Below are 22,696 nucleotides of genomic sequence, written 5' to 3' on the forward strand. Positions count from 1 at the left end.
ATGGGGGATGAGGAGCTCAGCAGGAAACAGACAGGACCACTCACTGGGCACTGCCATGGAGAGGAATGTGGCCAGCTCATTCTCTTCCTCTAGGCCCTCTAGTCCTAGACATCCTACTGGTACTGTTTCACGGCCATGATTTTCCCTGGATGAGTCCACCTGACAGGGGATGATAAGAATGTCCCTTAGAGGTTTAACAGTGGTCCTTAGGGAGCTCCTAGAGCAAATTGGAAATGCTACATGTTGGTGAAGGCAGAGCAAAGATTGCTGCCCCCAACAGACCCCCCAAGTGTGAGCATGGTCTACAGGGCACACAGGCTTTGTGGAGTATTGACCTACCCTTTTATTTTTTTTTTAAATTTAAATTTTAATTCTTTATTTTTGAAAATACTACACATCTCCTTTTCCCCCCATTGACCTCTCCCCGGCCACTCCCGCCCCCCAGCACATGCCCTCCCCCCTCTAGTGTCTGTGTCCATTGGTTATGCTTATATGCATGCATACAAGTCTTTTGATTGATCTATTACCCACCCCCTTCCACCCTCCCCTGCCTTCCCTCTGAGTTTTGACAGTCTGGTCAATGTTTCTATGTCTCTGAATCTATTTAAAAATATTTTTATTGATTTCAGAGAGGAAGGGAGGGGGAAATAGAGATAGAAACATCAATGATGAGAGAGAAGCATTAATTGGCTGCCTCCTGCACGCCCACACTGGGGATTGAGCCTGCAACCTGGGCACATGCCCTGACCAGGAATCAAACCATAACCTTCTGGTTCATAGGTCGACACTCAACCACTGAGCCATGCTGGCTGGGCTACCCTCCTATTTTTCATTGCAGAATAACATACATAGAGGAATGTAAGTAGTGAATTTTCAAAAATGGAACCAAGTCACATTATAACTACTATCCAGCACCCAGAAACACCTTTGGTCTCTACCCTTACCTCTAAGGTGGCCACTGTCCTGACTTCTGACACCATAAATTAATTTTGCTTGGTTTGTACTTTATGCAAATGGAACCTCACAGTCTATACTCTTTTGCATCTGGTTTCTTTCACTTAAAATTATTTTGTTTTATTGAATTTATTGGGTTGACATTGGTTAATAAAATTAGTAGGTTTCAGGTGTATAATTCTATTATACATCATCTGCATATTATATTGTGTTCACCACCCCAATGGTTTCTTTCACTTAATATTATGTTGGTGTGATTCATGTTTTAAGCATAGATTATTTATTTCCTTTGCTGTGTAATATCTTATTATGTGAATATACCATGAAATGGTTACCCATTTGACTGTTGATAGGCATGTAGATGGCTCTGGATTTGAGATGCTATGAGTAGTGCTTCTATGAGCATTATTGGGCACGTCTTCTGGTGGCAGTACATATACATTCTGCCGAGTGTATACGTAGGAATGGAATCATTGGGTCGTGGCGGGTGTGCATCCCGGCGGTGGTAGGCAGTGTGCTGATCGATTTCTGATGGTCATCATGAGCATGTTAGGTCAGGACCTCCAAGACACAGAAGCCCAGATGGGATGAGAGGTGTAAGCGGTTTATTGGAGGAAATCCTGTGAAGAGCATAGGGGAGGAAACAGGAGTGAGAGGGGCAGGCTTCAGACCTCAGTATAGATCTGACCCCGTGGAAGGAGGGGCAGAAGGAAGGAGGGCAGGGTAGGAAGAATCTGAGACCCGGTTCAGGTCTAAGAAGGTGGTGGCCGGGCTGATGAAGTCTACAACCAAAGTTGCTGTTAGAAGAGGCCTGCCAGCTTCACTCGGCCATTAGGAGAAACACGGCCCCAGCAGGAATGTGGTCTGGGAATGAGAGCCGTGCTCCCTGCAGCAGGGGAGTTGAGCCGTGCTCATTTGTGGCTGCCATGTGAGAATTATGAACCCTGTGGATGATTGATAGATGTGCACTGAGCACCAGAAAGCCTAGGTTTTGGACTCAAACAGGCTGAGCTCCAGCCCAGCTCAATCATTTGCTAGCTGTGGGATCTCCCACAGGTTGCCTCACCTGTGAGCCTCAGTCTCCAAGTCAGTAAAACGGAAATAACAACGAATTCATATGGTTGTTGTAAGAATCAGATGAGATAATACAACGAAAACACCCAATGCACAGCAATCATTCAATAAATATTAGAAGCTCATTTTTCACTCAGCACATTCATTGACACCCATAATACGGCGAGCACCGTTCAAGGCTCAGGGAGTGTAGCAGTGAGCAAAACAGAGGGTACATTTTAGTAGAAGGAGTTAGACAATAAACAGACAACCGAGCAAAATATAAAAGGTGTCAGAGTTTTGTAACTGTGATGGAGGAACATAAAGCAAGAAAGAGGGAGGGCTATGTCTTATGCTATCAGAGTGGGGGAGGAAGCCTCCCCTAAGAGGTGACATTGAGCAGAGAGCACTAGGAAATGAGGGACAAAGACATTCTGGTGAACCGGGTCGTGTGTTTCAGGTAAAAGAAACAAGAGCCAAAGCCCTGTGGTCAAGCTGCGCTTCGCCTGCTAGAGGAACAGCGTGGAGGCAGGGGTCCTGGAGCAGAGTGGGAGGCAGAGGGTGGTTGGGGATGAGGTTGGAGAAATAGTTGGGGCAGGAAATGTAGAGTTGGAGTCATGACTTTGCTCTTTATCTGAATAAGATGGGAAGTCAATGTAGATTATGAAGTGCTCCCAGTACTCCACATTCTTGCCAACACATTCACCTAACAGTTTTTCATGCCAATGTGACAGGCATAAAGTAGAATCTCCTTGTTTTAATTTGGATTTCTCATATTATTGAAGAGGTTGAACAGTTCTGTATAAAAATCTTATTCATTTGGATTTCTGCTTCTATGGATTGCCTATCATATTTGTTGCCTATTTTTCTATAGAATTTTCTGTCTTTTTGATTCACAGTTTTTTTATATGTTATAGATAGTATTCTTTAATGATTTTAGACTTTGAAATATTTTCTATTAGTTATCACTTGTTTGCTAATTTCATCTGTAGCATCTGCAGTAGGCTGGATATTATCTTCCAAGAGTTCCTGTCCAACTGGAACATTAGAATGTGACCCTATTTGGAAAGAGTCTTTGCTGATGTAATTAGTTAAGGATCTCAAGATGAACTCTTCCTGGAGTTAGGATGGGCTATAAATGGTGTCCTCATAAGAAGAGGCAAGGACAGAGAGAAACACATAAGGAAAGCCAGGTGAAGACAGAAGCAGAGACTGGAGTTATGCTGCCATAAACCAAGGAATGCCTGGGATCCTCAGAAACTGGAGGAGCCTTTGGAGGTAGCATGGCCCTTCTGACACCTTGACTTTAGACTTCAAAACTGTGAGAGGATAAACTTCTGTGGTTTTAAGCCACCTGGTTATGGAACATGTAATGATGGCCCCAGGAAACTAATACAGACTTGGTACTGGCTAGTGGTGTGCTGCTGAAACAAATACCAAAAATGTGCATGTGGCTTTGAAATTGAGTAATGGGCAGAGGCTGGAAGAATTTCGAGATTTATTATAGAAAAAGCATCCATTGTACTAAAGAGATTGTTGACAGGAATATGAACGTTAAAGGCAATTCAAATGAGGGCTCAGACGGAAGCGAGGAGCACAGCTGAGACAGCCTCTATCATTTTAGAGAATACAGTGAGCATTGTGAACAGAACACCGCTAGAAATATGAATGTCAAGGGCACTTCTGGTAAGGTCTTAGAGGAAATGAGGAGCATGTTATTGGGAACTGGAGCAAAGGCAATCTTGTTATAAAATGGCACAGAACTTGGCTGATTAATGTTCTACTGGTGGGTGAAAAGAAGAGCTTGACTTGTATATTTAGTTGAGATTTCTAAGCAACATGTGGAAGGTGTGGCCTGGATCTTCTTTACTGTTGATAGTAAGGCCCAAGAGGAAAGTAAGAAACTGAGGAGGGAATTGTTAAGCTTCAGGGAACCAATACTTGATCATTTTGGAGGTTCTAGCCTTATCCAGATTGCTTTCATTAGGAAATTCACAGTTGAGAGAATACACTCCAGAGAGAACACCAAGTGTGTGGCTAGACAACATTTTGCTGAAGAGATTAAGCATGTGACTAATGGAAACAACTGACCATCTCAGCAGAAGCCAGGCATAAAGATGGCGTTATCCAGGAAGTATCTGGAGAACTGTCATGTCAAATGGCGTAAACTCCCTTGACATACACTAGAGACCCACAAGGTTTGTGGGAATGTTATACTAGCAGAAACACTGCCAGCTTGGACTGAAAGGGACACAGACTGGATATAATGAATGAAGATGGTCAGACTTCTAGGATTCTACAGCCAGGAAACTAGTTGATAGAGCTACTCTGCTGTAAGCATGGGCTACCCTTTTAGAAAGAACGAGTGACTTGGAGGGCAGAGCCATAGATGCAGAGACAGAGGACAGAGAAGCAAGTTACCACTGTAGGTCCAGAGGACAGAACATCACGCCACACAGGATTTTTCTTAGGCCTTGAAATCCATAGGATTTGCCCTTTTGGATTTTGGATTTGCCTGGGAGTGGTGACTCTTTTATTCCTTAAAAAAAAGTCCCTTTTGGAATGGGAATGTTTATTCTATGCCTGTCCCATCATTGTGTTTAAGTAGATAACTTGTTTTCTAGTTTTGCAGGTATACAGATGGAGAGAGATTTTGCTCCAGAATGGATTATACCCAGAGTCTAACCCATACCTGATTTAGGTGATGTGATTTTGGACTTTTTATATTGATGATATTTAGATAAGATTTTAGACTCAGAATTGTTGCTGGAATGGTTTAAGACTTTTGTGAGTATTTTGCATGTGGGAAGGATGTGAATTTTGGAGGATTGAAGGGAACACTGTAGGGGTTAAATAGTGTTCCCCAAGAAGCTATGTTGAAGTCCTAACCCCTGGCACCTATGCATGTGACCTTATGTTGAAATAGGGTCTTTGTAGATGTAATCAAATTAAAATGAAATCTTTAGGGTGAACTCTAATCCAATATGACTGGTATTCTTATAAGAAGAGGACAATACCATGTGAAGACAGAGACTTGCCGAGAGGAGGTGGCCATGTAACAATAGAGGCAGAGATTGGAGTGATACAGCACCAAGCCGAGGGACACCAAGGATTGTTGGACAATGCCGGAAGCTAAGAAATCGAGGAAGAATTCTCCTCTCTGGGCTTCAGAGGGAGCATGGCCCTGCTGACGCCTTGATTTCAAACTTACAGTCTCTAAAACTGAGACAATAAATTCCTGTTGTGGTACCACCCAGTTGTGGTACTTTAAGTGTTAGAGAAGCCCTAGAAAACCAATACAGCATCTTTTCAATTAATAGAAATATTTAATTTTGATATTGTCAAAGTAATCAATGTTTTTGCCTTATGGTTTTTGCTAATTGGGCTTTATTTATAAAGTTCATCCCGGCCCAAGATCATAAGGGGAGTTTTATTCATTTTTTAAATTAGGTTTAGTATTTTACCTTTCAATTTTAGGTATTTAATCTACTTGGAGTCCATCCTTCTATATGGTAATTTTTTGGCAAACCATTAACTAAATAAATTATCCCTTTCTCACTAGTTTGTGGTGCCATCTTTATAATGTATCCAGTTCCTATACACACATCTATTTATGTATTTTCTCTTCTGTTCCACTGGATTTGTATGTCTGTTCTTGAGTCAGAACCAAACTTTATAAAATTATATAGCTCTGTTGTATGTCCCAATATCTAATATAGCAAATCACCATTCTTTGTTCTTTTTAAAAATTGATTTAGCTATTTGCAGACCTTGAATATTCATTTTTGTATGTATTAATTTTGGAATCAATTTGTAAACTTTCTAAAAAAAGTCTGATAGAATTCTGATTGGACTTTAATTGAATTTGAAGATGATGGAGTTTCACTGAATTCTCTGCAAATCTGCAGTTAGATCTAGATGGGGATTAAATTCAATCTATATATCTATACCTATTTGCATCTACCTGTCTATCTATATTGATAGATGTGCATACATATTTTGTACTTTATAAGTGGGTTATGTTCTTACTTCAAGAGGAACATAATGCAAATGCCTGGTTGACTCTCATTTATTGGTTTTAGTAGCCATTGATGAGCAATAGCTAAATCAATTAACCCATTAGGAATTGCAATAAGGTGATATTTTAATTTAATGCATTTTTATTGATTTTATTGATTTCTACCCCTTTTTTCTTTTATTATTTTCTTCTTTGGGTTTCCTCTGTAACCATTTTTCCAAATTCTAAGTCAAATACTTAGCTCATTTTTTTCTGACTTTTGTTTTCTGATAAATATAGTTAAAGTCACTAATTTTCCGTAAGTCTTACTTTAGACGTGTGCCATAAATTTTGACATGTAGTGCTTTTATTGTCATTTAGTTCTAAGGAATTTTTAACTTTCCATATGGTTTCCTATTTAATATAAGTGCTTTAAGTAGCTTGGATTTTCAGTTTCTATACATTTGGGATTAATAAAAACCTGTCTTTTTGTTATCAATTTCTATTTTGTTTACAGTATTTAGAAATGGTTGAATCATCACCCTTTGTAGCCTAGTTCATAGTAGGCTTTTAAAAAAGATTTTAATTTTTTAATAAGTTAAAATAAGCTTTTACATAATCCTATATAATAAAAGGGTAATTAATATGCAAATAGACTGAACAGTGGAATGACCGGTCGCTATGACACGCACTGACCACCAGGGGGGCAGATGCTCAATGCAGGAGCTACCCCCTGGTGGTCAGTGCGCTCCCACAGGGGGAGCGCCGCTCAGCCAGAAGCCAGGCTCACAGCTCACGGCTGGCGAGCGCAGTGGCGGTGGCGGGAGCCTCTCCCGCCTCTGTGGCAGCTCTAAGCTGTCAGTTGGACATCCCCTGAGGGCTCCCGGACTGTGAGAGGGCACAGGCTGGGCTGAAGGCCCCCCACCCAAGTGCACGAATCTCGTGCACCGGGCCTCTAGTATTACATAACACATGGAGAAAAAGAAAGAGTACGAAGCTGAAGGTCTGTGGGACACCATGATTCCAGGGAGGATGCAGGATGCTGCTTCTCTGGGTGAGGAGCGCAGACTCTGCCACCCACTGTGGCACCTGGGTGGGTTCAGATGGGGTCCAAGATGTGCCTTTCCTCAGAGTGGATCAGCATCTTCAGTCTCCAGAACAGAGAAGGCCTGACCCAAGGGCCTCTTGGTGGCCATCAAAACCGGGTTTCTGGGAGGAAGTTCAGGGCTGAAGATGGGCAGGAGCTCAGAATGGAAGCCCTGTTCCTGAAGGTACAGCAGCCAGTCCAGTAGAATCAGTGTCTCCACCAGTGGGGCCAGCAATAGGGCCAGGCTGAAGAAAGCTACCACACTGGTCTCCTGGGCCTGGTGGGCCTACAGAGCAGCCAGATTCAGTGGCAGCTGGGGATCCAGCCCCACCTGCTATGGCCCCCGCTGCACACAGTCTGCAATCTTGAGCTCATGGACCCTGGGGATCCCTGAATGCCTGGCCGATGGAGCTTGGGCTGGACATGCCGGATGACCATCTCTGGTGCTGCCAGGTAGCAGTGGGTTCGGAGGCCAGGGCCTGCTTTCTGTAGCCTCTCGGCACTTCCTCCAGGGTATGGCGGGCCCCTCCCACAGCCTGTAGGACAGTTCAGAGCCAGGCAGCGCAGCCACCCACTGACTCAGTGGGTAGCCACCAGGGTCACTCAACTTCATGTAGCAGCAGCCCACTGAGTCAAATAGGGGATGTCCAACTGACAGCTTAGAGCTGCCACAGAGGCGGGAGAGGCTCCCATCACCGCCACTGCGCTCGCCAGCCGTGAGCTGTGAGCCTGGCTTCTGGCTGAGCGGCGCTTCCCCTGTGGGAGCGCACTGACCACCACTGAGGCCAGAACCACCATCTCAGAGCAGGAGGAGAAATGCTTCAGCAAGGTGACACTCAGGTTCCCGCAGGCATGGAGGCCTGTCAGCAGCAAGCAGGCCTCACCCCGAGGTGGGGTCTCCAGTGGAAACAGAACCTCCTCACACAGGGTCCTGGGGTCTGCCCACTGAACCACACGGTGTGGGGAGCAGTGAGAGTGAATTTGTACCACCTGTGGGTTCCTCTTCTCCTCTTTTTCCAGAGCGTGCAGGAGCTCCTGGCCCAGGTGCTGGGCTCTCTCCACCAGTCTCTGATCCCCTTCGATGCTCTTCACCTTCAGCCTTAGCCCCAGAGACATGAAGCAGAGGAGATGGCCCTGGCCTGAGCCTTCATGCACAACCTGGGTGCAGCCTGTGCGGTCACTCAGCCTTTTCACCAGCTCTCCCAGCTGCCAGATCTCATGCTACTTCTTGGGCCTGACGTGTTTTCGGAATGGAGCTTTAAGTCAGCAGCTCTGGCTGGGGTTCTCCCGAAACTCTGAGGGGGTGTGGGTAAAGGCCAAGGCATAGGCTGTGGACTTCAGGGCCAGCAGGGTGAGTGGCCACACTGACCTGTACCTGACCACTTCCCCTTCCCCAGGCATCCCCAGCAGCCGTGTGGCCAGCTGTGGTGGGTTTAGTCCATCCAATGCTTCCCACCGTGAGCAAGGGAGTGTGCCCCACAGGTTGTCTGTAAAAAATTCGATGATGTAGGCATCCAGGATGGAACGGTAGAGACAGGACACAGGTGAGATCCACAACTAGCTGCCTCCTCTCCTCCGGAGAGAGGACCCGGGGGAAACGCCTGGCATCGGGTCCAGTCGGTGGTGCCTGGAGCGAGAACGCGGTGAGGAGGGAAGCAGGGTCAGCACCACGTGGATCCAGGACCCTGGCTGGGCTCAGCTCTGCAGGCGGGACGAGAAGAAAGCGCTCTGCCTTGGCCCAAGATGCTCCATAGCAGGTTTTTAAAAAATGTCCCCAGGTGAGCTAACAATAATAAACACTCCTCATGCTTTGGCTGTAAATCCTTATTCTATCTTAGTTCAAGGTATCAATTGTATGATTCAGATCTACTTGCTTATTTTGTCTCCTTAATATGTAAATCTCTGAGAGGGTATGTGAAATTACTTCAGTATAGTTTTTGATGTATCTCTATTCCCCCGTAATATTAGTTGTTGCTTGATAGTCTTTGAGTTTCTGTTATTAAACACACATATATTCATTATCCCATGGTCCTCGGGTCTTCCTGATCTATTGTTCTTTACAGTTTATAACGTTCTTCTTTGTCCCTTGTAGTTTTCTTTTTGGCCTGGCCTAAAAATAAAACTGTGGTTTATTTTTCCATGGAACATCTTTTCTGTTTGTATTGTTAGGTAGTCAACGAAAACCCAATATATCAGTGTCCCAAACAAGGTAGAAGTTTATTTCATTAAAGTCCTGAAGATGCCTAGGGTTGGTGCTGCTAAAATATGATAGTTTATTTCTTCTTCTTTTTTTTGTTAATCCTCATCCAAGTATATTTTTTCCATTGGTTTTTTAGAGAGAGTGGAAGGGAGGAAGGGTAGGGGGGTGGGGGGAGAGAGAGAGAGAGAGAGAGAGAGAGAGAGAGAGAGAGAGAGAGAGAGAAAGAGAAATATTGATGTGAGAGAGACACATTGATCAGTTGTCCCCTGCACATGTCCTGACCAACCAGGGTAGGGCATCAAACCTGCAACCAAGGTACATGCCCTTGATGGGGAATCGAACCCTCGACATTTCAGTATGTAGGCTGATGCTCTAACCATTGAGGAACACCAGCCAGAGCAGTTTTTTTTTTCTTCTTAATTCAACATAGCCAGACAAGAGCTGCTATGGCAGCTTCGTAAAGTTCTTAGGGACCTAGTGTCCTTCCACCTTATCCTTCCACAATCCCTTACTTACACCTCTTGTCCTCATGATTTGGTAAGAAGGAAAGAAGAGAAAGGAGAAGAGCATGCCCCTTTCTTTAAGAATGTTTTCTGGAAGTTGAACAGATCATTACCATTTACATTCCATGGTTGGGACTTCATCCCAGGCCACTCCTACAGCAAGGGAGGTTAGGAAATGTAGTCTTTATTCCAGGAAGCCACATGTTTAGCCAAAAATTGTTGTATCATATTGAAGAAGGGAAGAATGAATGTAATTGGCACTTATCCATCTATGCCATATGATCTTTTTATTTTTCAATTTTCTGTAGATTTTGCTTTTTTTCAATTGAAATTTTATGGAGATAATTGTAGATTCACATCCTATCTAATAATAGAGTAATATGCAAATTAACCATCACTCCACGACAAAATGGCGGCCCCCATAGCCAGAAGATGGCGGCGCCCAGTCACCTCAGCCCCGCTGCTGGAGTGTCTGGCCTGTCCGACCAACAAACAGAGGCTGGAGAGCAGGGCATGGCGGCTTCCTCAGCGCGGCAGCGGGGAAGCCCCAGGCCCTGCAGACACAGCCCAGAGAGCAGGGCATGGCGGCTTCCTTAGCGCGGCAGCGGGGAAGCCCCAGGCCCTGCAGACACAGCCCTGAGAGCAGGGCATGGCGGCTTCCTCAGCGCGGCAGCGGGGAAGCCCCAGGCCCTGCAGACACAGCCCGGAGAGCAGGGCATGGCGGCTTCCTCAGCGCGGCAGCGGGGAAGCCCCAGGCCCTGCAGACAGAGCCAGGACAGCAGGGCATGTCGGCTTCCTAACCATGGCAGTGGGGAAGCCCCAGGCCCTGCAAACAGAGCCCAGAGAGCAGGACATGGCGGCTTCCTTAGAGCAGAGGCAGCGGGAACACCCCCAGGCCCAGCAGACAGAGCCCAGACAGCAGGGCTTGGGGGCTTCCTTAGTGTGGCAGTGGCAGCGAAGTTCCCAGACATGGCAGACAGAGCCCAGACAGCAGGGCTTGGGGCTTCCTTAGCAAGGTGGCAGTGGGAACACCCCCAGACCTCGCAGACAGAGCCAGGACAACAGGGCATGGGGGCTTCCTTAGTGTGTCCCTGTTGGGGATGTCCCCAGGCCTGGCAGACAGAGAACACTGCAGGGCATTGGGGCTTCCTTAGCATGGCACATGGCAGCAGCAGGCAGAGAGCGGACAGCACGGCATGGGGGCTTCATCTCCATGGCTGCAGGGAAACCTCCAGGCCCTGCAGAGAGCAGAGAACCATGGGGAGTGGGCCTAAGCCATCAGTAGGACATCCCCTCAGAGCTCCTGGATTGTAGAGGGTGCAGGTTGGGCTGAGGGACCCTCGTGCACGAATTTCATGCACCGGGCCTCTAGTGTATTATAAGAAACTAGAGGCCTGGTGCACGAAATTCGTGCATGGGTAGGGTCCCAAGCCTGGCCAGCAATCAGGGACAATCTGTGGGGTGACCAGTGGGGCAATCAGGGGGCCCCTGCTGGCACCCACCTTGGCCAGCCTGGCACTGCCCGCTTGCTGGCCCTCCTTCCTGCTGCAGCTGCAGCCGGTCACCTGCCTCTGTGGGGCAACTGGTGGGGTGATCAGGGGAGGGGGGCAGCATCAGCCTGCTCGCCAGCTGACCCTGTCCCCTGATTGCCCTGCCACCACCAGTTGCCTCCCTCTGTGGGGCGACTGGTGGGGCAATTGGGGGTGGGGTGGGGGCCCGTTGGCACCCGCCTTGGCTGGCTTGGGGCCTGCGGGCTGGGGCAGCTCCTGCATTGAGTGTCTGCCCCCTGATGGTCAGTGTGCATCATAGTGACCGGTCTTTCTGCCAGTCATTCCGCTGTTTGGTTGATTTGCATATTAGGCTTTTATTATATAGGATAATATGGAGAGATCCTATATACACTTTAACCAGTTTCCCCTATTGGTAACATTTTGCAAAACTATCTTATACTATCACAACCAACATATTGACATCGATGCAATCCACCAATCTTACTCCTTATTCAGATTTCTTTAGTTTTACTCATACTTATTTGTGTCTCTGTGTGTGCATGCATGCGTGTGAGCATGCAGTTCATTCTTTGTGTATGGGGAGAGAGAAAGAGAGAGGAAGAGAGAGAGAGTGGAAAACAGAGAGAGAGGAAGAGAAACATCAATGTGAGTTCTTTACAAATGTTTAGTTATTTACAAATCCATCATGTATGCAGGTTTGTGTATCCATGACCACAGTCAAGATGCTGAAGAGTTCTATCACCTTGTTGCCCTTCTGTAAACACATCTATCTCCACTCTCCCTCCCCCGGCATCCCTCATCCCTGCAACTGCTAAGCTGTCACTGGAAACATGTTATATAAATGAATCATATATATGTAAATATTTTGGGATTGACTTTTTTCACTTTGTATAATTTCCTGGAGATTTACCCAAGCTGTTGCTGTATTCATGGTTCATTGCTGAGCACTGTTTCATGATATGTGTGCACTGGGTTTGTTTAACCACCCATCTATTTAAGGATAGCTGAATGGATTCCAGTGTTTGGCTATGACAATAAAAGCTGCTATGACCATTCATGCACATGTTTTTGTGTGAACATAAATTTTTATTTCTCTGGACTAAATGCCCAAGAGTAGAATTTCAGGGTTGTATGCATGTTTAGTCTCATAGGAGATGGTTACATTCCCACCAGCCGCGTATGAGGGATCCACGTCTTCGCCAGCACTTGTGTTGCTCCGGTTTTTTATTTTAGTCATTATGAGTAGTGTACAGTGATATCTGATTGTGGTTTTAATTTGCATTTCTGTGATGGCTAATAATTCTGAACATGTTTTCATGTGAGTATTTACCATCTGTTGGCCTCTTTAGTGAATGTTTGTTCATGTCATTTGCCCACTTTCTAATCCTGCATGTGTGTGCGTGTGTGCCCACGAGTGTATTTTCTGTTTTGGGAGTTCTTTACTTGTCATTTGTTGGATATGTGGTTTATAAATATTCCTCTGTCTGTAGCTTGTCTTTTCATGATCGTCACATGGACTTCCACAGAGAAAATGTTTTCATATTTAGGTAGTCTAATTTATCAAATTTTCCTTTTATGGACTGTGCTTTTGATACAAAATCTAAGAACTCTTTAACCTAGTCCCAGAACCAGGTGATTTTCTCCTACTTTTATTTTTTTCTAGAAGTGTTCTAGTTTTACACTGTAAATCCATTTTGAGTTAATTACTGTCTAAAGTGTGAAGTTTAGTTCAAGGTTCACTTTTTGCTTATGGATGTCCAATTACTCCTGCATTGTTTGGTGAGAAAGCTATACTTCCTCCACTGAATTGTTTTTGCTCCTTTGTTAACCAGTTGAATATATTTGTGTCAGTCTATTCCTGGGTTATCTATTACGTTCCATTGATCTGTGCGTTTATCCTTCTGCCAATACCACTTTGTCTTGATTACTAGTAAGCTTCAATATCACGCAGACTGATTTCTCCCACTTGATTCATCTTTGTCAAAATTGTTTTAGCTACTCAAGGCTGTGCTTTTCTGTATACAGTTTAGAATAAGATTGTTTACTGTGATGATTAATTTTATGTGTCACCTTGACTGGGCCACAGGGTACCCAGATATTTGATTAAACATTATTCTGGGTGTGTCTGTATTGTGGGTGTTTTGGATGAGATTAACATTTGAATTCCTAGACTGAGTAAAGCAGATTGGCTTTATCCAATCCATTTAAGGGCTGACTAGAACAAGAAGACTGAGTGAGGGAGAATTGTTTTTCTCTCTGTTGGAGTTGGGACATCAGTCTTCTCTTGTCTTTGGACTCAGACTCAGACTGGAGCTATACTATTGAATTTCCAGCTTTTTATTTTCTTTATTGATTTCAGAGAGGAAGGGAGAGAAAGAGAGAGATAGAAACATCAATGATGAGAGAGAATCATTGATCTGTTGCCTCCTGCATGCCACCTCCTGGGGATCGAGCCCACAACCAGGCATGTGCCCTTGACCGAATTGAACCAGGGCCCCTTCAGTCCACAGGCCGACACTCTATCCACTGAGCCAAACCAGTTAGGGCTGAATTTCCAGCTTTCTAACTGAAGCTCTTAGGGCTTCCCAGCATCCACTCTCAAATTAATCTCTCTCTCTCTCTCTCTCTCTCTCTCTCTCTCTCTCTCACACACACACACACACACACACACACACACACTCACACACACTGGTTCTATGTTGGGATTTTGATAGGAATTGCATTAAACCTACAGATCAGTTTGGGGAGAATTGGTATCTTTAATATGTTGAATCTTCCAATCTATGAACATGGTATGTCTTTCCAGTTATTGGGTCTTATTTGATTTATTTCATCAGCATTTTGTCATTTTCAGGATATGTATCATGTGCATCTTTTGTTAAGTTTATACCTAAATATTTCATTTTCTTTCGATGATTGTAAATGGTTGTGCTTTTAATTTATATTTCTGCATGCTCATTGTTAGTGTATAGAAATGTGATTGATTTTTGTGTGTTTGATCTTTTATCCTGAAACCTTGCTGAACTCACTTATTAGTTCTAGGAATCTTTTTTTCTATAGATTCCTTGGGCTTTTCTTTATTTCTTTTAAATCAGTGTGCTTTTTGCTTCTTTCTTGATCTTGCCTAATTGCAGTGGCTGGAAAATACAATATTATGATGAATAAGAGTAATGATAGTGGACATCTTTCCTTATTCCTTCTCTTAGGAGAAAAGCGTCCAGTCATCCATTAGTGTGATGCCAGCTGAAGGTTCTTTGTAGATGCTCGTTATCAAGTTGAGGCAATTGCCCTCTATTTCTAAATTGCGAAGAATTTTTATAATAAATGGGTGTTGGCCTTAGTCAAATGCTTTTTCTGCATCAATTGATAGAACCAAATGATTTTTTCTTTGTTAGGTTATTGATATGGTGGACTACATTGATTTTTGATGTTGAACCAACCTTGTCATGAATATATTCCACTGTCATGATGTATAATTATTTTTATACATTGTTGGATTCAGTTTGCCATTTTGTTGAGGATTCTTTTTCATCTGAGTTCATGAGAGATACTGGTATGCAGTTTTCCTTTGTTGTACTGTCTTTGTCCAGTTTTGTAATCAGGGCAATACTGGCATCATAAAATGAGTCAGAAATTTCCCCTCTTCTGTGTTTGAAAGACACTGTAAAAATGGTGTTAAATGTTTACATGAATTCTCCAAATTTCAGGAGCTCAAAAATGAGATGGTGTGATAATTTTGACCATCAAATATGATTTATAAAACTCATGAGGAAAGAATAATCTTTTGTATGTACCAATATTTCTGGCCCCCCACCCTTGTTCTTCCTTCCTTCCTGATACTCCAGGATTCTTTCTTTTGTAAATTTCTGTTTAAAGACATTTCTTTAGTTAATCTCAAAGTGTGGGTCTGGAGTCTGGTAGCAACAAATTCATTTTGTTTTCCTTTGTGTGAAATATATTTATTTTCCCTTCATCCCTGAAGAATACTTTCCCCTGGATATAGACTTCGCACTTGGTAGGTCATTTCTTTCAGCGCTAGACTCCACTCTGGCCTCCATGCTTTCACATGAAAAATCTGCTGTTAGTTGAATTAGTGCTTCCATATGGGCAATGTGTCATTCCTCTCTGGCTGCTTTCAAGATTTTAAGTATGTCTTCGGTTTTCAGAAGTTTAATTATGAAGTTTCTTGGCATAAGTTTCGTTGAGTTTATTCTGTTTGGGGTATGCTCAGCTTCTTGAGTCTATGGGTTTGTAACTTTGGCCATACTTGTTTGAAGAGTTTTTAGCCATTATTATTATTACTTTTTTTTTTTGGAATACTGTTTCAGCTGCACTCCCTTCCTCGTCTTATTTTGGGACTCTGATTATGTGAATGTTAAATCTTTTGTATTACCCCTGAGGCTCTGTTCATTTTTTCAAATTATATTTCTCTCTGTTGTTCAGACTTGGTGAAATCTGTTATTTTGTCCTCAAGTTTACGGATTTTATCCTCCATCATCTCTACTATACTATTGAGCATATCCAGTGAGGTTTTAAAAACAAAATTTCTGTAATTGCATGGTTTTATTCTATAATGCCAATTGTTTCTTTTTATTTTCATCACTTCAATCTTTGCTAAAATTTTCTATTTTTTTCATTTGTTTCAAAAGAATTTGTAATTAATCATGGAAGCATTTTTATCATAGCTTCTTTAAAAAATGATCCTGTCAGATAATGCCAACACTTGATTCATCTTAGTGTTAGTATAGTTGATTGCCTTTTCTCATTTGAACTGTGATTTTTAAATCTTGGTATGACAGGTGATTTTTGAACTGTTCCCTAGACATTTTATATGTTAGAGGACGCAGGCTTCTCTTTAAACTCTTTAAACTGAGCAGGTAGTCACCCTGTTTTTTAGCACACAGATCCTGGCCTACATTTGTGGGTGGTTATTGCAATGGAGTAAGGTTTTCAGGACCTTTCCTGGTTATTTTGGTCTGCTCAGTGCATCTGGTCCAGGCTCCTGATGCCTGAGGGGGTGGAAGGATTTCCCAGGCTGGACCCAGGATGCCTCTCAGTGGGGTTGGGGGAGCTCAGGCCAGCAGGAAAGAATTTCCCAGGCTGCTTATTATTGGGGTGACTCCCCACCCATCACCCTGCTGGTGGTGCTGGAGTGACCTGATGTTGTCAGAGGAACTCCTGTTTGATTGGGGGAAGGAATGAGCCTAGCAGGCTGCTCTCTCTTGCTGGTTGGAGTGTAGGTGATGGTGGGTCTGGGTACCTTCTTCTGTTGGACGGGAGACATAAGATGCCCTGCTGCTTGCTCCTCTGGTCTCGGGGCCACAAACCAGTTTGTCTTCTTGACTCATTTCAGTTTTCCTTTGGTTGCATCTGGCATCATTTCCAGAGTTTTAGTTGCATTTGGTGGGGGAGGAACAGAGAAATGGGTCTACACCATTTTATCCAGACGGGAAAGCTAAATTTTGTTTAAATATATCTGTTATAGAAAATATATTACTGCATTTTGCTCTTTAAGAAAATTCACTGCATATAGGATTCCTTATCTTTGTTATGATTTTTATTTATTTATTTTAATACTTCCTGCTATTTTATGTCATGTCTTTTTTAATTTCCTACCCCTCCCTTTTATGCCTTTCATTAACTTGAGTAAGTTTTCTTTTCCTGGCTTCAGAGATGTTACAATTCCCCTCACAGAGGATTATACATTCTGCCCTTTGTGGCATAACTTGCAGCATTTCCCTGTGAGCTGATTATACTTTTGACCTCATGAATGTAAGGAATGGCCTGAGATTTGCTTGACAAATAAATAAAAAAATCTGTCCATGATCTGAGCAGAAGCTTTAGCATCTTGTGGTTCCTCTATCGCACCTTTCTCTCAACCTGAGGCTGAGATAAGACCCACTTCCTCAGCTGGGGGCTGGGACGAGGTGTGTAACACACGCCTGAACTGGCTGGCCTGCAGCCCACATCTGCTCAGAAATAAACCTCTGCTGTCCCACGCCGCTGACGTGGGCTTGCTTGTTACTGTAGATGAACCTCACAACAGCCGGTTAATCGAAGGCAATTCATTCTATTTTAAATTCTTTTCCTGGTGGTTGCCTTACCTCTGATGATCTTCTTTACTTCAATTTTGAAATAAATCTCTGTTTTTCTCTTCCCCTCAATATGGACCTCAACATATACCTCTCACTGTCATGATTCTCACCTTGTCCCACCATGTTAGGTTTGTGTAAAAACCTTAGTTCTAGATTGTTGTGGGCACACTCTTGTTTTTGATTCCCACTTTCTTCTTGTTTACCCGTATACTTCCCAGCATACTCCTTAATTTATGTTTCTTCTTGCCAGAGTACTTCCTCCAAGAGTTTTCCACAAGGAATATACTGAGGTCTCACCTGCCTGGTACTACCCTTATTTTGATCTTATATTTAAATATAGGTGACTTGGATATAAATCCTGGGTGTGAAGGTTTTCTTTTCCCTGAAACACTGAGTGTATTACTGTTATATTTTACAACTCTTTATCCCTTTATGATACCATTTAATATTAATCTAATTTACAGTTTGTCTATTTGTTCTTTAGCTGAATCCATTCTTCTATCCAACCCATCTATTGAGTTATTTCAACTATGATGTTTTTCACACTGAAATTCCCAATAGCCTCTTCTTTATAAATGTGTGTTCCCACTTCATGCACCAATAGCCTCCCTTATCTCTTAGAGAATCATTATTATAATTACTTTTAATTCTTGTTCTGTCTAGCTTTTTAATTGTTTTGCCTGCTATAGTTTCTTATCCTCTTTAAGAAGAAGAGTTGTACTCATTAGCTATTTCATTGTTTTCCTCTGTGACCCTGTATTCCTCAGAGGCATCAGCCATCTTGGTGGTTACACACACTGAGCGGGAGATGAATCTTGTGCCCCTTCAGGCTCCAGCTTGTGCCCCTTCAGGTGGACAAATCACCTCAGTGTCCAGGCAGTGTCCGACCATTGACCATGAACCACCACCATCCCCTTCCCTATTGGTGACCTTGACCCCTACTAGGAACCTCCCTTAGGAGGTGTGTGTGTGTGTGTGTGTGTGTGTGTGTGTGTGTGTGTTTGGAGGGCATCAAGTTCTGAGTGGTCTGGGTACCTATATCCTCACCTTGGTCCTCACTCTACCTGTGCTTCAGCTCCACCTGGATGTAACTGCTGAAGGCCCAGCCTGGCGTACACTGCCCCATGGTGATGACTGAGCAGAGGTCTCCTTCCCAGGGCAATGTAGGGCTCTCCTCCAGCTTCTCATGTCGTCTACATTACATTCTTTTATTTAAAATTTAATCTTTATTGTTGAAAGTATTACATATGTCCCCTTCCCCTCATTGACCTCTTTTAGCCTGCCTCCCCTCCAGGCCTTTACTACCCTATTGTTTGTCTTCTTTGGTTGATTCTTCCCACCCACCCACCCCCACCTTCCCTGTGAGGTTCCACAGGCTGTTCTATGTTTCTATGTCTCTGGACCTATTTTGTTCATCAGATTATTTTGCTAATTAGATTCCACATATGAGTGAGATCATGTGATACTTGTCTTTCTCTGACTGGTTTATTTAACTTAGTATGATACGCTCCAGGTCACTTCATGCTGTCTCAAAAGGTAAGAGATTCTTCTTTTTTACTGCTGCATAGTATTCCATGGTATAAATGTCCCACAGCTTTTTTATCCACTCGTCTACTATTGGGCACTTGGACTGTTTCAGATCTTAGCTATTGTAAATTGTGCTGCTATGATCATAGGGGTACATACGTTCTTTCTAATTGGTGTTTCTGTTTTCTTGGGATATAGTCCTAGACGTGGGATCACTGGGTCAAATGGCAATTCCATATTTAATTTGTTGAGGAAACTCCTTACTGTTTTCCATAATGGCTGCACCAGTCTAAATTCCCACCAGTAGTGCACGAAGATGAGGGTTCCTTTTTCTCCACATCCTCACCAATACTTATTTGTTGATTTGTTAATGATAGTTATTCTGAGGGGTGTGAGGTGGTACCTCATTATCATTTTAATTTGCATCTCTCTGATGATCAGTGACTTTGAGCATTTTTTCATGTCTCTTGGCCATCTGTATGTCCACTTTGGAGAAGTGTCTATGTAGGTCTTCTGCAATTTTTTGATTGGATTGTTTGTCTTCTTTTTGTTAAGTTGTATGAGTTCCTTATATATTTTGGTTATTAACCCTTTATCAGATGCATCAGTGACAAATATGTTCTTCCATACAGTTCTCCCATTTATTTTGTTGATGATTTCTTTTGCTGTGCAGAAACTTTTTATTTAGATGCAGTCCCATTTGTTTATTTTCTCCTTAGTTTCCTTTGCCCTAGGAGATGTAGCTGTAAACATATTGCTACGAGAGATGTCTGAGATTTTACTGCCTATGGTTTCTTCTAGAATTTTATGGTTTCATGACTTACATTTAAGTCTTTCATCCATTTTGAGGTTATTCTTGTGTATAGTGTAAGTTGGTGGTCTAGTTTCATTTTTTTTGCATGTATCTGTTCAATTTTTCCAACACCATATATCGAAGAGACCCTCTTTACTCTATTATATGATTTTGCCTCCTTTGTCAAATATTAATTGAGCGTAATGGCTGAAGTCAATTTCTGGGCTCACTTTTCTGTTCCACTGATCTACATGCCTATTCTTGTGCCACAACCAGGCTGTTTTGTTTATAGTGGCTTTGTAGTACAACTTGATATCTGGTATTGTGATCCCTCCAACTTTGTTCTTCTTTCTCAAGATTGCTGTGGTTATATGGGATCTATTTGGTTCCATATAAATTTTTGGAGTATTTGTTCTAGATCTGTGAAATATGCCATTTGTATTTGAATAGGGATTGCATTGAATCTTCTACCATACAATCTTGTCTGCATTTCTCTCTTTTGTCTCTGTGAAGTCCTCAGGATTAGGTTTGGATGAGGAAGCCATTGATCCTTGATTGTTCACTCCCTTTCTGCAAATGGGAAGTTGGCACTATAACTTTCCTTTCTATCCCCATAAAACTGTCAGTTGATTTCTCAACAGAAACATTTCAGGCCAGAAGGGATTGGCAACCAAGACTATTCTACCAAGCAAGGCTCTCAGTTAAAATTGAAGAAGAAAAAAAAGAGCTTTCCAGACAAAATTATGTAAAGGAGTTCACTACCACCAAACCAGTATTGCAAGAATAAAATGGCAAAAAGTACATACCTATCAATAACCACTTTAAATGTAAATGGATTAAATGCTCCAATCAAAAGTCATAGGGTAGCTAAATGGATAAGAAAATGAGACCCATATATATGCTGTCTATAGGAGACCAACTCAGAACAAAAGACACACACAGACTGAAAGTAAAAGATTAAAAAAAAGTATTTCATGCAATGGAAACAAACATACAAAAAAAGCTGGGGTAGCAATACTTACATCATACAAATTAGACTTTAAAGCAAAGTATAATAAGAGACAAACAAGGCCTTCACCAGTGTGGCTCAGTTGATTGAGCATCATCCTGTGCACCAAAAACCCACCGGCTCGATTCCTGGTTGGGGCCCATGCCCAGGTTGTGGGCTCAATCCCTGGTTGGGGTGCATGCAGGAGGCAACCGATTGATGTCTCTCTCTCACATTGATGCTTCTCTCTCTCTCTCTCTCCCTTCCCCCCTCTCTCTAAAATAAATAAAAACGTATTAAAAATAGACAAAATGATAAAGAGATTGATTCAACAAGAGGCTATAGTCCTTGTAAACATTTATGTACTCAACATGGGAGCACCTAAATTTATAAAGCAAATCTTGATAGACATAAAGGGAGAGATCAACAGTAATATAGTCATAGTAGGGGACTTTAACACCCCATTGACACCAATGCCTAGATCCTCCAGATAGAAAATCAACAAGAAAACAGTGAGCTTAAATGAAACACTAGGCCAGATGTATTTAATTGATATTTTCAGAGCATTTCACCCCAAAGCTGCAGGACGTACACTTTTTCCAAGGGCACAGAATACATCTTCTAGGATAGATCACATGTTAGGACACAAAACAAGTCTCAACAAATTTAACATGATTGAAATTATATCAAGCATCTTTTCTGACCACAATGATATGAAACTAGAAATCAATTAAAAGAAAAAACTGAAAAGCACATAAACACAGGGAGGCTAAATATCATGTTACTACACATTGAATAGGCTAACAATGAGATCAAGGAAGAAACCAAAAGATACCTTGAGACAAATAAAAGTGAAAATACAACAACCCAAAATTTATGGGGCACAGAGAAAGTAGTCGTAAGAGGGAAATTCATAACATTACAGACTTACCTCAAGAAACAAGAAAAATCTCAAATAAACAATCTAATCTTACACCTAAAGGAACTAGAAAAAGAAAAAAAAGCAAGAAAAGCCCAAAGTGAGTAGAAGAAAGGAAATAATAAAGATCAAAGCAGAAATAAACAAAATAAATTCTAAAAAACAATATAATAGACCAATGAAACAAAAAACTGCAACTTTGAAAAAATAAAGGTTGATAAACCTTTAGTAAGACTCATCAATAAAAAAAGAGAGGATCAAAATAAATAAAATCAGAAATGAAAGATGAGAAGTAACAAGATACCACAGAAATACAAAGGATTATATGAAAATATTATGAACAACTATATGCCAAAAGATTGGACAACCTGGAATAAATAAATAAATATCTAGAAACATACAAACTTCCAAGACTGAATCAAGAAGAATCAGAAAATCTGAACAGAATGATTACAACTAATGAAATCAAAGCAGTAATTTAAAAATCTCCCAACAAACAAAAGCCCTGGACTGATGGCTTCACAGGTGAACTTTACCAAACATTCAAAGAAGAAATAATACTTAGCCTTCTCAAATTATTCTGAAAAATTCAAGAGGAGGGAAAACTCTCAAGCCCATTTTATGAGAGTAGCATTATTCTAATTTCAAAATCAGATAAAGACACTACCAAGAAAGAAAATTATAAGCCAATATTCCTGATGAACATAGATGCAAAAATCCTCAACAAAATATTAGCAAACCAAATTCAGCAATACATTAAAAATATCATACCATGATCAAGTGGGATTCATTACAGAATGCAACTTTGATTCAATATCCATGAATCAATTAACATGATACCACATAAACAAAGTGAAGGATAAAAATCCTATGATCATATATATTGATGCAGAAAAAGCATTTAACAAAAATCCAGCATCCATCCTTTATAATAAAAGCATAATATGCAAATTGACTGAACGGTGGAATGACCGGTCTGCAGGGGGTGGGGTCAGCGAGCAGGCAGCACCAGGCCAGCCAAGGCGCATGCCAGCAGGCAGAGGGAGGGGACAGCAATGGGGGAGGGTGG

At 42.3% G+C, this 22,696-nt stretch overlaps 1 pseudogene; it reads right to left on the reverse strand.

Annotated features, from left to right (window-relative positions):
- Positions 1-7,131: 7,131 nt before the first annotated feature.
- LOC103293833 (methyltransferase-like protein 25B) lies at positions 7,132-8,699 on the reverse strand (annotated as a pseudogene).
- Positions 8,700-22,696: the final 13,997 nt, after the last annotated feature.

This window comes from Eptesicus fuscus, chromosome 13 (assembly GCF_027574615.1).
Source record: "Eptesicus fuscus isolate TK198812 chromosome 13, DD_ASM_mEF_20220401, whole genome shotgun sequence".
Lineage (NCBI taxonomy): Eukaryota > Metazoa > Chordata > Mammalia > Chiroptera > Vespertilionidae > Eptesicus > Eptesicus fuscus.